Source organism: Pinus tabuliformis, chromosome 9 (assembly GCF_031772625.1).
Source record: "Pinus tabuliformis cultivar Carrire ecotype Pingquan chromosome 9, CPIR1, whole genome shotgun sequence".
Taxonomy (NCBI): domain Eukaryota; kingdom Viridiplantae; phylum Streptophyta; class Pinopsida; order Pinales; family Pinaceae; genus Pinus; species Pinus tabuliformis.
In genome coordinates this window covers 637,398,641-637,413,380 of record NC_142307.1, presented here as the reverse complement: position 1 = coordinate 637,413,380, position 14,740 = coordinate 637,398,641, and the positions used below count along the sequence as shown (strand labels likewise).

At 42.0% G+C, this 14,740-nt stretch overlaps 1 protein-coding gene across 2 annotated transcripts in view; it reads right to left on the bottom strand.

Annotated features, from left to right (window-relative positions):
- LOC149150241 (pectin acetylesterase 8-like) overlaps positions 1-14,740 on the bottom strand; it is a 397,641-nt gene that overhangs the window by 132,694 nt on the left and 250,207 nt on the right. The gene's annotated exons all lie outside the window — the stretch shown is intronic.

Here is a 14,740-nt window from a genome sequence, read left to right as displayed (position 1 = left end):
CCTCCAGGCATTTCAAAGTATGTCATATGTAAGTGATCAAAATAAACATCCTTTAGTCATAACTTTTGGAAATTGGAAAGAACGTTATAACTTTGGCTGGCCAAGTTACTATATGGAAAAGGTTGAAGCACTTGCTCCAATTCCCAGATTTCGAAGTTTCTAGGAAGTTGTACAATCAAGGCCAAAAGACATTGTAATTCCAAATTAGAAAGGAAAGGGAAAACTAGAAGAAGTAATAGGATGTTTGTTTGAGAGGTGAAATTTTGTTATCAAGAGTAAGTAAAGACATTTTTTCATTCATTCAATGTAATATTCCTAAATAGGAAATATCAGTGAATATCAAATGCATGCACTAAGCTACAACAAAATAAAGTTCTGATAACACTACCATAATTAACGAACACAATAAATAGAGCCAAATATCTAAGCCATTGTAATATCCCTAATTTTGTGAGCATGGGAGTCACAAAGTAATTTTGCCCAATTTATTTAATATTAATTAAAAAGGGGCAAATATTATTGGATAAAGGTGGTTAATATTATTTTATTGGAGAATAGTGACAAATTATTATTTTATTAAATGGTGGCAAAAGTAACTTAGTGGAAAATGACCCCCACCAATAAAATAATATTAAAAAAAAGAAGTCTTGAGGCATTTGGAGAAATTATAAAAGGAGGATGGACTCATTTTTTGGATTATCTTTTGATTATTACACTTCACATTACATCTTCTCTTGGAGTTGTTTAGCACAAGAAGAGAAGTGTTGTTTAGCACAAGAGTTCCAAGTGGAATTCCACCCTCATTTCAGAGAACTTCGAGTGTCTCCCTAGTGAGGAAATTTGGGGAGTCCAATTTAGGATTTCCACAGAGCTTTATTGTAGGTGTTCACCCAGTTTTGCACATTTCCTGGGCATAGAGGCAGTTTGTGGGGCTCAAATTTCTTTAGCTATGAATCGAGAGATCTTGTAATTTGCAGAGAGATTTCCTACCTTGAGATCGGAATTTTGGTAGTGTTTTGCAAGGCAAAAGTCTTGGCCATTTGGTGGGCCAAATTTCTCCATTCTGGCAGTGCACAAACCTCAGTAGAGAAAGCTTGCGTAGGGGAAGAGGGAAACTAATTTCTGAAGGAGATTGGCTGGAGGAGAAGGTAGACTCCGAAGCGGATTTGGTGTGGAATTTTAGTGGCATTACAACAGAGAATTTGAGAGTTTCCAGAGCATTATTTCTTGGTGGTGTGTAGCCAGCCAAAGGGCCACTCACACTATTTGGTGGGCTCTCTCGTCACTCGAATTCAACCCAAAATTTATTTGGGTTTTTGTCGATATTTGCAGAGGAGTCTATGGCTGCATTTTTAGTGTGATTCGGACAATATTTAGGCTAGAAATCCACTTTATTTCAGCGGTGCATTTTACTAGTTAGTTGACAATTTGCACCACTTTGTGGGTTTCTTGGAGAGTTGGTTTGGGGCCAAACCCTTTCTAGTTTTTGTTAGCCTTGTTGAGAAAGTGTACTGATTAATTTATCAGAATTTTTTGAGCTCTATTGAGGGCATATTTTCCATTTCCTATCTGGCAGCAGCAACAAAAATTTATTGGGTTAGCACAGAAATTGGGGAGGAGCTTCTACAACACTTGGGCTTCATTATCATCACCTAAGTTTTGCCTTGCTTTCTTGTAGCTAGCCCAGGTTCTACTATTACCATTTATTGTACCCTTTCTTCTCATATTAATAAAATGGGTCAGAGCTTGGTTCATGTTTCTGGAGTTTAATTCATGTGCTTGCATGTTTTTGAGATTGCAATTTGTAGTTAGTTCAAACTTCATAGTCTTTGTTATTTCCTATATTTTTTTATTCGGAATATTACCGTGGTATCAGAGCCTTGGTCTTGGCCCAACCATGGGTAGATAGCAAGATCATGGAAGGTTTGTGTATGTATGCATAGTGATGGGTGAAGCTATAGAAAAACCCATGGCTCAAGGGACATTCAGTATGCACGAAATCCGGGATGGAATTTGTTGGAACGATGAGAGGTTGGCCTAGTTGATGAGGGTGACAGACCTAACCCATCCTCATCCTTACAACAGAGACACTAGAGGTGCACAGGTCGTGGGGGTGTAGCCATCTACACCATGTGGGGAGAGTCGACTGACTTAGGGCATCAAATCTCCTCAAAAGGAGAAGGCATGACAGGGATAGTTAGAGGGTGAGACTAGGAGGTGCTTCTGTTGGTGGAGACTTCACTTTAGATATAAGGAGCTTGAGGAGGACGTTGAGTATGGGGTAGACGACACGTAGGAGGGTGGGGAGCAGATTGATATACCCAGTATAGCACAAGAGTCACCATTGTTGGAGACCTCTTTGATAGCACCGGTTGACACCTTGGCAGAGAGAGTAGAGCATATACCAATAGAGCCATCTATTGATGAGGTGTCGTTCCTAATCGGGGTTCCAGGAGACACAGAGGTACCCGAAACCATGATTGAGTTCCCAGACGACAACCACCTACAACAACATGGAGAACGCAGAGGGGCGTGAGCTAGTCATGGAGGGTCAGCTCGTGATCCATGTTGAGCCCATGGTGGAGGAGGACGAGCGGTCATATTTTGGGCTAGCCACCGATTTAGAGCAGACAGATGCACAAACCATCAACAGAGCTATAATACTTCTAGACATTAGTTCTCTTTGGGCTTATATAGATGGGGCTTGCAACATTGCTAGGCTACCCTTGCACAACGGAGAGAGAGATGCAGAGTCACCTCAACAGATTTTAGGTGTTGACCAGGATGGTGAGATGAGACGACATGAGTTGCGCAGGGTGCAGCACTTGCAGGATGGAGGGCTTGTTCTATGTGCGGGAGTTAGGTGCATTCGATCCCTCTCTTGGGGTTGGATGGCGAGAGATTCTGAGTTGGTACCTGATGGAGTGGGCTAGACTCATGGAGATGGTCGTAGTACGGAGTGAAGCTCTTAAACACTGAGGATACTAGAGGCCTAGGTTGGCATTGGGATCCAGGTGGGGTTTCCTATCCATTATCAGACATCTGGGATGGATATGGCATTGATGAGGTAGTCGAGCTAGTGATTGAGCGCATGCATTCTTTAGGAGATTTCTAGTTGGCCCTAGTGGCTAGGAAGTTTGTGAGAAAACTCCATGGGTTGTTTTGGCATGTTGATTTCGCATGGGGTCGCAAGATGATTAACATTCTCTGGTAGTGGTTGGAAGAGGTGGCATGGGTAGGCCATCAGACCGGGCATTGTATGGAGACGATGTTCTTCCATTGAGGTATAGGGCTCAGGGGTCACTGAGGATCGACATAGCAGAGATATCCCCTCTAATAAGGGTGGATTTAGGCCGCTCATGTCTACCAGGATTGATGAGGAGACATGATGTGTGTCATGGTTGGTTCACTAGCATAGTGGCAGATACTTTGGCACATGCGGGATACCATATGTTACAAGGTGGTACGACAATAGGCAGTGGTACATAGGACTGCACGTGTTATGTCATAGGGTCTAGTGTTATATAGAGGGATGTGGCTTGATGCATATAGACCCAATTTTAGACCATAACATCCAGTGGTGTGCAGGGCTATGCAGCGAGGAGTAGTGGCCTGCAAAGGAGCAAGGAGATGCATGGTGGTGTGCCATAGCATGTCGGTTTACACTATGGAGTAGGAGGAGTGACTCACATCGCATTGAATACCTGTGGGGAATGTCAGGTATAGTGACACAAGGAGGACATGAGACGATACATGATGGTACATCAGTAGCAGGGGGTATCCAATGGTGTACAAGGGTAGGGCGTAATGTACAGTGGCACGCCAAGGAGTACAGGGATGATTGGTGGTATGTAGGGGCATATGGTGCTACACCTCGGGGTCTTGGAATGTTGCCTCCAAGGAGACTTATGGATGAAGACACCAGGCATACCTTTGGGTGTAGTTCACCCAGGATCGACAGGGATGCAAATGAGTAGCACTTGATGGTATCCATGGGGACCCACATGCTTGTCCCTCTTCTACATCACTTACAAGCATAGATGATTTGGTTGTTGTCCTTCAACACTTTGGGCACGAGCAGCAGGGGGCGGGCAGCTCACCCGAGATATTTGGATGTCACTCAACGCACTAGTAGGGGAGAGACTCCTCAGCAGCATCATTGGGTCAGTACACGAGTTGACAACCACAGGTTGCTATATGAGGCGGTCATCCACAGGGGTGGCATATCGTTCATCACTGAGCCTATGCCTAGGGAGTTGGTCACGAGGGAGACGTTTGTCATTCTTTCCATAGGGCATGTTAGGACCATGCATGAGCATAAGCTACCGTGTACGGATAAGGCAATTTTCCAGTATGTGTCCCGACTCTAGACATTGTATTGGCACATTATCAAGAGGGTAGATGGCAAAATTAGTGGTGATGGTTGGCAGGAGTAGAATGGATCCACATATGCTGAGTTGATTGCGAGCATCGGATACCCATCTATTGGTTGCATTCAGGGGGTAGCTATTTGGCACATGTGGTTTCCAGCGGTCATCAGTACTATGCAGTGGCGGGCACAGGGTAGTTTAGCATGAATCAAATTAGTTCATGATATATGGACCCTATATATTGATTGCATGCAGGGACTAGAGATGAGGCATGGATGGATTCCAACAGTTGCCATAACTATGTCACAGCAGGTCTAGCTGTGGGATCCAAGGATTTAGTTGGTTGATAGAATCATAGATGACTCTGTCTCATGATGAGTGGAGTCATGGCAGAGAGTGATCTAGTTCACTCTTAGGTTGACACATGGGGGTTCATGGAGGCCTTCATCGTATGGCAAGGCAGGCTTTCCCTGTTGCTACACAGGTTCGAGGTTAGCTTTGGATGGGTAGGCTTTGGCATTGTTAGCGCTTGAGATTTCACCCTAGGCTGAGGAAGGTAAACCTTCAAGGCAACATCAAACCATTTCACCTCGTAGCTAGCCCTACGGGGTATGAGAAGGCTCTCTCCGGTCAAACTCGGTAGATCTTTCAATAGGATGAGCTGACCCAATTAGGAACACTGATATTAGGCTAGTAAACTGATAAGGAGGGTTGATTTAAAGTTTTTTGGGGTTTTTGGTGGAAATTGGAGGGAGTGCAAGTCAGGGTGCGGGGATTGAGCTCAGGTTTTGCAGGTGGGTCTTTGGGGCAAGGTAGGAGTTTGTGCTGATGCCTTTAGCTGAGATGGATGATCAAGGAGGAAAGAAGAGAAGCTAAAGAGGGCAAACAATGACTTTGAATCCTCTTTAGACAGTGGAAAACATAAACATTAAACAAATTTGAAAGCTGAGCATGACATGCATGAATTCAAACTTTATCACTTCATTTGTTTAATTAGCAGCAGTAAAGAAAGGGATGGAACACATAAACACACTTACAATGACAAGTAGGAAACACACCATCAACACAATAATCCACAAGAATCCACAATGATGTCTGCAAAACCCTAGCCTTCCTTTTCCTCAAATTGCAGAGATACAAGTAAAATATACAATAGAGCTTCTCCCTCAAGAGTCCAACCATGAAAATGAGCAAGAGAAGGCATAATATAGATCATCTAACTCCTTTCCCCACCTCTAGGGGTCGAGCTCAGCTTCCTAGGAGCAGTTTGAACTAATTCTAAACTGAGCACTAGATAATAGGCAGTCAAAACAACTTGCCTCTAAAACTTAGGTAACCCATCCATGCATTTAATATTCACTATTTACATCAAGGAAACTTCTAGAAGTGTTAAAGGAGAGTAAATGTATCCATGTGCCATGAAAATTACCCAACAATCCATCATTTACATACATCAAAAGTCAACCAAAGTAAAAACAGTGTTTTGCAGGCCGAAATAGTCAAAATGGTGAAATTTCCCTGAGTGGTCGCGCCCCTCCCTTGGAGTGGTCGCGCACATTGGCAGCTGTGTTTAAGGGCCTTCCTGGTGTCCAAATCAGGTGCAAGATAGCTTGTTGGAAAGTTCTATGAGTCTACTTTCCAACCCCACTGGAATTTCTGAATTTGGAGTTGATTTGACCCCTCAAAAGTCATTTCTCCCAAGGCAGCTTTCCGCAACTCAAAAAAGGGGCAGAAAGTCAAAATTTGCATGTATTTTGAGCTTTTGGAAGTCCAAATCTCCATAAAATTTGAAGTCCATCCATAGGTAAGTGTATTTTTGCATGACAATTCCAAAAATGTAGAGTTTTCCCCGTTCTGAGCTGTCCCCACGAGTGGTCGCGCGCGGGGTGAGACCACTCCAATGGCCAAAACCTGTAAATTGCACAAAAAATTCACAAATGACAAAATTTTCTCCAAATTTCTTGAAATTTGGGTTGGGAGTCCCCAATCAAGTACCATGCTCAGTCAAAGAGGCTTTGGCCAAAGTTTGGAGTGGATTGGGTGTTTTCCTTCGTTTTTGTGCTTTGGCCAACCGTCCTTGGAGCACCTTCGTTCTCGCCGGTATTTTTGACATTTCTCTCAAACCATGACACCTGTGTAAAAAGTGAAGGAGGTTTTTCTTCTTTGGCATGTTATGGACAAAAACCTCTCTCAGTTTTCCAAAATTCATCTTTTATTGCTTTGAAACATCATTTGAGTGCAACTTGTCCCGATGTGTGAAACAAGGAATTTTGTCGAAATGAAGCGAAATGAAGGGGATAGGGGGCTTCTAAATTCTTGGGGAAATTTTTGGGAGTGGGGAGGGATGTTAGGAAGCAGGGGAAAATGGAATCGCAGAGATTGAGTGAGGGGAAGGGGTCGAAAAGGGAAAAACACAGGCCAAACCTAGAAAATTGCCAGGTTGTAGCTAGAAACTAGGGTTTGTGCAAAAATGAGGATTTTGGGGGATCTGAGTGTTGGGAAGTGTTTGATAGGGTATTTTAAGGATAGGGGAAGGTGTATGAACATCTGGATACAAGTTTTGCCGGTTATTTAGCCGCCCAAGAGAAATTGGCTTCAAAACCCTAGGAGAGGGAAATGACCTTGCCAAAGCACAACTGAAGCATGAACAAGGTGTGAAATGGCTCATTAGACACTGACATGATAATGACAACCCTATGAATGATGATAAACTCAGCTGAATAGTGACATGGACTGACATTTGGGCAAACCCTAGACCTAATGCCTAGTGACCAAATTTTGCTTGAAAACTCTTTGAAATGACAAAATTTGACCTTGAAAACTCTGAGACCACTTTGTAAGAGCATATTTGATCACTGTAGGAAGGCTGTAAAGACTGACACTAACAGGCATCATGGAGATGCCTGGGCAGGATGTATTTGGCGTTTGTCACTATTTCACCATCAAGTTCCAAGAGAGGAGGTTACAATATGCGCACAATGGGCAATCAATTGTAATCAAAGTGGCGCAGCGTCAACATGGTGGCATCTTTTTGAGATTAGCATGGGACCTTGGTATTGAGGGATTCATTTATGAGAGGACGGTGCACAGATTCGGGGTGGCTCAGTGGCACATTTGGGACCCTGGTATTGTTTGCAGTGACAGTTTAGGTCAGCAAAGAGAGGGAGTGCTTGTTCAAGCATTGCTTGAGGACAAACAATTTTTGGCGAGGAGAACTGTAATATCCCCAATTTTTTTAGCATGGGAGTTACCAAGGAATTTTGCCCAATCTTAGTAATATTAATTAAAAAGGGGCAAATATTATTGGATAAAGGTGGTTAATATTATTTTATTGGAGAATAGTGGCAAATTGTTATTTTATTAAATGTTGGAAAAAGTAACTTAGTGGAAAATGGCCTCCACCAATAAAATAATATTAAAAAAAATGAGTCTAGAGGCATGAGGATAAAATAAAAGGAGGATGGACTCATTTTGTGGATTATCTTTTGACTATTACATCTTCTCTTGGAGTTGTTTAGCGTAAGAAGAGAAGTGTTGTTTAGCACAGGAGTTCCAAGTGGAATTCCACACTCATTTCAGAGAGCTTTGAGTGTCTCCCTACTGAGGAAATTTGGGGAGTCTAATTCAGGATTTCCACAGAGTTTTATTGCAGGTGTTCACCTAGTTTTGCGCACTTCCAGGGTGTAGAGGCAGTTTGTGGAGCTCAAATTTATTTAGCTAGAATGAATTAGGAGATTCGGTGATTTGCAAAGAGATTTTTTACCTTGAGACTGAAATTTTGGTAGTGTTTTGCGAGGCAAAAGTCTTGGCCATTTGGTGGGCCGAATTTCTCCATTCTAGTAGTACGTAGAGATCAGTAAAGAAAGTTACGTAAGGGAAGAGGGAAACTAATTTCTGAAGGAGATTGGTTGGAGGAGAAGGTAGATTTTAGAGGGGATTTTGTGTGGAATTTTAGTGGTATTTTTTTCCCTTGGAAAAAGTCATAATTTTATTCATAAGACAAAATTACATTTTGTAGATTCTAAGAAGCATATGCATATGGTCTAAGTCTGTTTTCACAGAAACCAAACAACAACAAATAAAAAATAAAAGATGAAATGGTATTCTTTTCTCCATTTCTTTTTCTCCACCTTTCGCCAACCTCTAATGTTGGGGCTGGCTGTTACAATGGATAGATGATTTTCGTTTGTATTTATGGGAGAGTCTTTGTCAAAATCAGATCCTTCTTACCCATGAGTTTGCTTGTTGCCCGATATATCCATTCTTGTTGGCTGGGATTCTATTTGCTGCAGGGGGTTGCTGGGGTCTTCCTCTTCCTTTAGTGTGCTGTTCTGGACTTTTTGATCATCCATTTCTGCTTTATTCTGTGCTGTGTCTGCTTCTTCATCCAAGGGGGCTGTATATTGCCATCCTTTTGGCTTTCTCTGTTGCTTCTTGTTCCATTTGGGGATTTGTTTTGCTTGTGGACAGGCGTTATGGAGGTGGCCTGTTTGTAGACATCCACGACATCGGAATGCTGTATTTTCGTAATCTAAAGGTTGTGTCCACTGTGTATTATTGAAATTCAGTGTTATACTTCCTGGTAATCCTTGGCTAAGATCTACTTCAACACATATTCTGGCGAAAGTAAATATTCCCCTTGTAAGTCTGTCCCCATCAATCTTTAGGAACTTTCCCAGAGTGTTCCCTATGGCGATTAATACATTATGATGCCAGAAGTGTAGTGGAAGGTTGTGCAGCCTGACCCAAACTGGCATCTTTGATACCACCATTGTGTTAGCATCGAATTCTGGAAACCAAGGGGTCATGAAGAGCCCTGCATTTCCCCAGAACCATGGTCCCTTATTGAGGATGTGTTCCCTTTCCTGTTCTGTTTTGAATCTGACTATGAAAAACCCCTTGGGGCATAAGTATATTTCGTAGTTTGGTGACCATGTATCATATATCCATTGGTGCAAAACATCAGATTTGGGCCAAAATCCATTGAATCTGCATATAACTGATTTGGAGTAGAGATCTGAGTACAAATTATTTACCTCAGGCATTGCGATGGTGAGAGCAGGATTCTCAGTTTTTTGTTCTACAATGTAGGGCCCAGGAAGCTCAGGCATTGTTGCTGGTTTGGTTTGCGCTTTTCCCTTACCTTTGACAGCATCCTTAAAGGAGCCTGTGCTCTTTGCGCTGGTTCCAGAACATCCACCCCGTAGGTGGAGGTTGATTATGATGGTTGAGTCTGTGGCTATGTTATAATCCTGAAGGGTGTAGTTATCCTATAAATTGAGACCCGCGTAGATCAGATTTTGCCCATATGTTGGTATACCAAGGTGGTTCTGTATTTTATACCTTAGATCCTGGATCCTGCTCCCCTTGCAAATCCTCCAGCAAAAATGCCTGCCTTCAAATGTTTTGATGAATATTTGTATAAGATCCGCCTCAGTAGGGTGTAGATCCGTCTGGGAAAGGGCTCGATCTGTTGCCCAGGTGTCCAAATCTGAGCATATCAGAGCTCTGTCAGGTTCTTGTATCGCCAGATCTGGGCTAACTGATGGATCTTCTAGCCTAGCATTGTTCTGTGTTGTGTCATTCTACATTGAAAGGCTGCTATCAGTCAAGTTTGCCCCCATCTTTGCTTTGCCGCGCACCTTTGCTAGTTTCTTCCTGTCTTCGAGCTGTGGGAACCCTCGGATCTAAAAATATTGATTTAGTTTTGGCCATTTCAGGGGGAAATCGGCTACATAGATTCCTGGTTGAGGGGGGTTTGACCATATCGGAGCCCAATCGGTTGCATTGTGCACCAGATCTAGGGTACGGTTACAAAACCGCAAGGAATCAATCAGATCTGGTATCCCTAGGAAATTTGCCTGCCCCGTAAGATAACTTGTAATAATAACCTTGGCCCCGTTGCCCATCAGGTGCTTGATGGTGGGAACGACGACCTTGATACGCATATCATCGGTGATGTTTTGATTTTCATCGAGGGGGACCTTCAAATCGACACAGACATAACCCTTCTTGCCCTTGAGATCGGGGTTCCTTCAGATCCCTGACTCTCTTCTTGGCCATGGAGACAACTCCTCGGCTGCTCCTGCCATTGTTGGCACCTCCAACCTGCGCTGAAACAGCGGAGACAAGATCATTCTCAGAGGCAAACAGGTTAGAAGCGGTGCCCAATCTGAGCCTGGACTTGACCTTCAGTAGGGAGGAAGCAATAGAACGGAGCTGGCGGGGAGTAGAGGCGGACCCCGATTTGGATCCAATGGCGAGGCGGGCCACGGGAGAAGAAGTGGGCAGCGATGTCTTGGCTTGCAGACTTGGTGTTGAGGCAGTTCGGCCGAGCGCTGCCACAACTGCGGTTGTTGAAGCCATTCTTTCCGTCAAGAGTGATTTGTTTAATGGCCAAAGGCTATACCTTTTAGTGGTATTACAATAGAGGATTTGGAATTTTCTACAACATTGTTTCTCAACAATGCGTTTAGCCAACTAGAGGGTACTCACACTATTTGGTGGGATCTCTCGTCATTCAGAATCAACTCAAACCCTAGCTTTGGGCTTTAAGTTGGAGGGAAAAAACTATTCTGATTAGCCATATCTAGAAACACAGGTAATTAGTGAGATTAAAAAACCTCCTAGGATGAAATTCGTCATCAAAACTATAGGCTTACCTAGGTTGTTACATATACGCAAGGTATTACTAGGATCATTTACATTACATAACTTGCAAAATGGGTTTACAATGACATGTAGACTACTGATAGATGTCCCGATCTTGTTGAAAAAATTTGGCACTTCTACTTCCTTGGAACTTTGACAAAATGTGTGCAACATTTCGTTCCATATGGGGACACATTGCTTTTGTGAAGTAACATGAGAATCCTAGAATCGTGCATCCAAGAAAACAAAAGTCCATCAAATAGATATCCATTCAACATCGAAATCATCATGTATACATAATCAATCTTGCTAGAATAGAAAAGTCTACTCTAACAAACTAAAATATGAAAGACATTACATAAATGCATGAAATAAAACTATCTAATGTCATGAAATAAAAATGAGTAGGGTTAGAGATACTATACAAAGATGCCCTATGGCATCATATGTCTTCAACATAGTGCATTTTGAGCATTTGTCGACTCTCTGACAAGTGTGGGTTGCTTCTTGGATCAACATAGTGCATTCTGAGCATTTGTCGACTCTCTGACAAGTGTGTGGGTTGCTTCTCGGATGTGCCATGCTAAATTGTGATAATGCTAGGACTTTGACTCATCCAAATATCGAGTTGCTCTCTGCCAACAGATGCATCGAATCTTTTCTTTCTTCTTTTCTGCTTTTTGCTTTTCTTCCCGGTGCGCTGTGACATCAATAATGAGACCAATGTAGATTTCCTGACTTGATCTCGAAGATGATCGGTTAAAAGATTCGAAGAACTTGAAGTATGCTCAACCTTATTTTGACTATACTCTGTCAAAGGAGAGACATAAGCTTGATCACTTCTAGGTAACTTGTCTTCAATGAGACAAGTGATCTTCTCACAGTGGGATGAGAATCGTTCTAGCAAATTGGGAGGCTTGTGATCTTTCAAAATATCCTTGTTTCTTTCATCCTCTAATTTATGCTAAAATTCTTGTACCTGTATCTTTTCTATTATTTGCAGCTTATTCCGAAGAGTGATGTTTTCAAGTCTCATGACATTCATCTGGTTAGAATGTTCGTCCTTTATAGCATTGATTTCTTTGGCATGGTTCTCTTCCATGGTCAACAACTTATTTTGAAGGCATATATTACCAGCTTCCATATCCTTAATTAATTTATCATGATTTACCTAAATAGAACTTATTTCTTCCTTATGGTTTGCTTTCATGGTGATCAAACAATTTTGTAGGGTGTCCATCTGATTAGAATGATTAATCTCCATGGTTTTTAGTTCCTCAGCATGTTCTTCTTCTATGGCTAATAACATGTTCTGAATAGAGCTTATTTCTTCTTTAAGATTTTCCTTTATGGAGCTTAGCTCTTCAACATGCTTTTCTTCAATAACCATCCACCTAATGTGCATGGATCTCATTTTGCTGGAGTGATCAACTATCAATTTCTCTTTATTAAGTCTCATGGTTTCCATCATTTGAGTTTACTCATTGACAAAAATTCTTATCATTTTCTTTTTCATCATCAATATTAATTTGATCCTTCATCCATGCCTTTCCACTATCAAGGATTCTTCTTGCAACGACACAAGTGGATTCATCATGAGAACGGTCACAAGGTCTGCAATATGTCAAAGATTGACGTAGCACATTCTCTTGACACCTTTCTATGATATTTTGGTCTTTTGCAACTTCACTTTCATCCTTCTTCATAGTATTAGAGGCATAAGGCAAGACCCCTTCATTTTCATATCTATTTTTAAAAGCATTGATGATGGCTTGTAAGGAGTCAAAATAATCATCAGGAAAATCACAAAACCAATTTCAAGCATCACCTTCCAAGGAAAGGACAAAGAGCTGCATTTAGATGTCTTAATGATTGTATGCAGTCGAATGAGCATATCTTTCCAAACAAGATCTGAACCTTTGGATGTGCTTTGTAGCAGTGATTGCAACATTACCCATGAAAGACGACAATTTATTAATAGCCATTTGTGGAATATCATGAGGAATGTTAGTAAAATGCAAAGGGGCAAACAAGTCATCCATGATGACTTTCTTAAGGGGAAAGGAACTAATGGATGCCAGAGAGAGAGAGATCCTTGTTCAAGAAAAACATGAGATCCACAAGAAGCGAGCTTCTAGCAAAAATTCTTGCAAGAAATGAAAAAAGTGGAGTCACCACTTGAACATGAATCTAACTCCAAGATCCAAAAGACAAAAACCGAGAAGTTAGTCAGGGAGAAGTAGATGGATATCAGGGAGAGCTTCTTGTCTGAGAAATAATGGATGAATAAGAGGAGTTGCCACCCAAACAAGAAATCAACCTAAATGTCCAGGTGCTAATGTTGTGAATGAACAAGATGAGAAGATTTATTTCTGCTGGTTTATTTCCATTAGAAAATTAATCTGTATTCTGCTGGTTTATTTCTTCTACTTGTAAATTCTGAATAAGTTATTTAAGACATTTAAATATCGAAATAAACACAATACAGTCACAACATCTACAGATCATCAAATGAAAGAAAACAAGCACACAAGTGACACCGTTATTTTTGGACAAATGGCCCGAAAAAACCCAATGCGGGAAAATTGATGCAGCTATTCAGAGGGTTATATTATTATGTAGTCTTTCTGAGTACAACTAGGCGCCTAATCGGCTCACCTGACAGAGAAAAATACACGATAGCAATACCTCTATATTCAGAAATAGGTATTTAGAAACCCTGTCCCACAAAACCCTCTCTGGCACAACTGAAGCTCAGCGCTGGCCCTTCTGGTCTCTGCATCAACCTCCTGCTGACCTGCGTCAGTCCCAAGACCCTCTGCATTAGCCCTATGAGGCATTGCGCAGCTTCTGGGACCCTCTACATGACTCCAGCAGCCTTTGCATGGATGACGCAATCCCTTTGGCCTCTGCATTGTCTCTGTTGGGCTCTGCGTAGCCTAGACTGGTTGCTACTCTCGCTCTCTCTGCTTCAGCACTGGTCTCTCAATATTGTCTCTACCTCATACTCATTGCCCCTCGCTGTTGATCACTGATTCAAATTTGCTTAGCAACCCCGCTCTAACAAAATGAATGATTGATCACTCTGGTGTATTCTCCAACTGTCCCTCAAGCCTTTTCTTATACTTTTCTTGTTGGTCCTTCAACGGCCGAGATTAAATCTCTAATCAACGGCTAAGATTAGATATGGCTTGATCCATGACTTTTGGAACCTTCTAACCTAATACCCATTAATATTTTATTTCTCCTAAGTTTAGATTTAGGAACTCCATTAAAAATATTAATTATTTTAATATCTCCCAAACCGGGTACAATCTATCCAAACCATTTATAGGTCTTGGAGATCTCATGTGCTTTAGCCTCTCCACCAATTTTCATGGCTAGAGCACATCCGATGCTACCCCAAATCAACACTCCCTCTAAGCAAGGACTGTGCTCTAGTAATACTCCACACTGAGCATCACCTTGATTATCCAACACTGTTACCTGTGTTGATGCTAGGCCTCCCTATCCAACATCCTCTACACTACTGCATCCTGTACTACTGCCCATGGCCCTGCCACTGCCACTATTGCATCCGTACGACAACTCCCTCTACATCTGTGCTACTGCTGGTCCATCCTCCCAACATTGCATATGCACTGCATCCCCCTCTCATCATGTTGCATCGTGCTACTGCCAACTGCTATTGCACTGCAACTCAGTTACTGAGAAGTAAG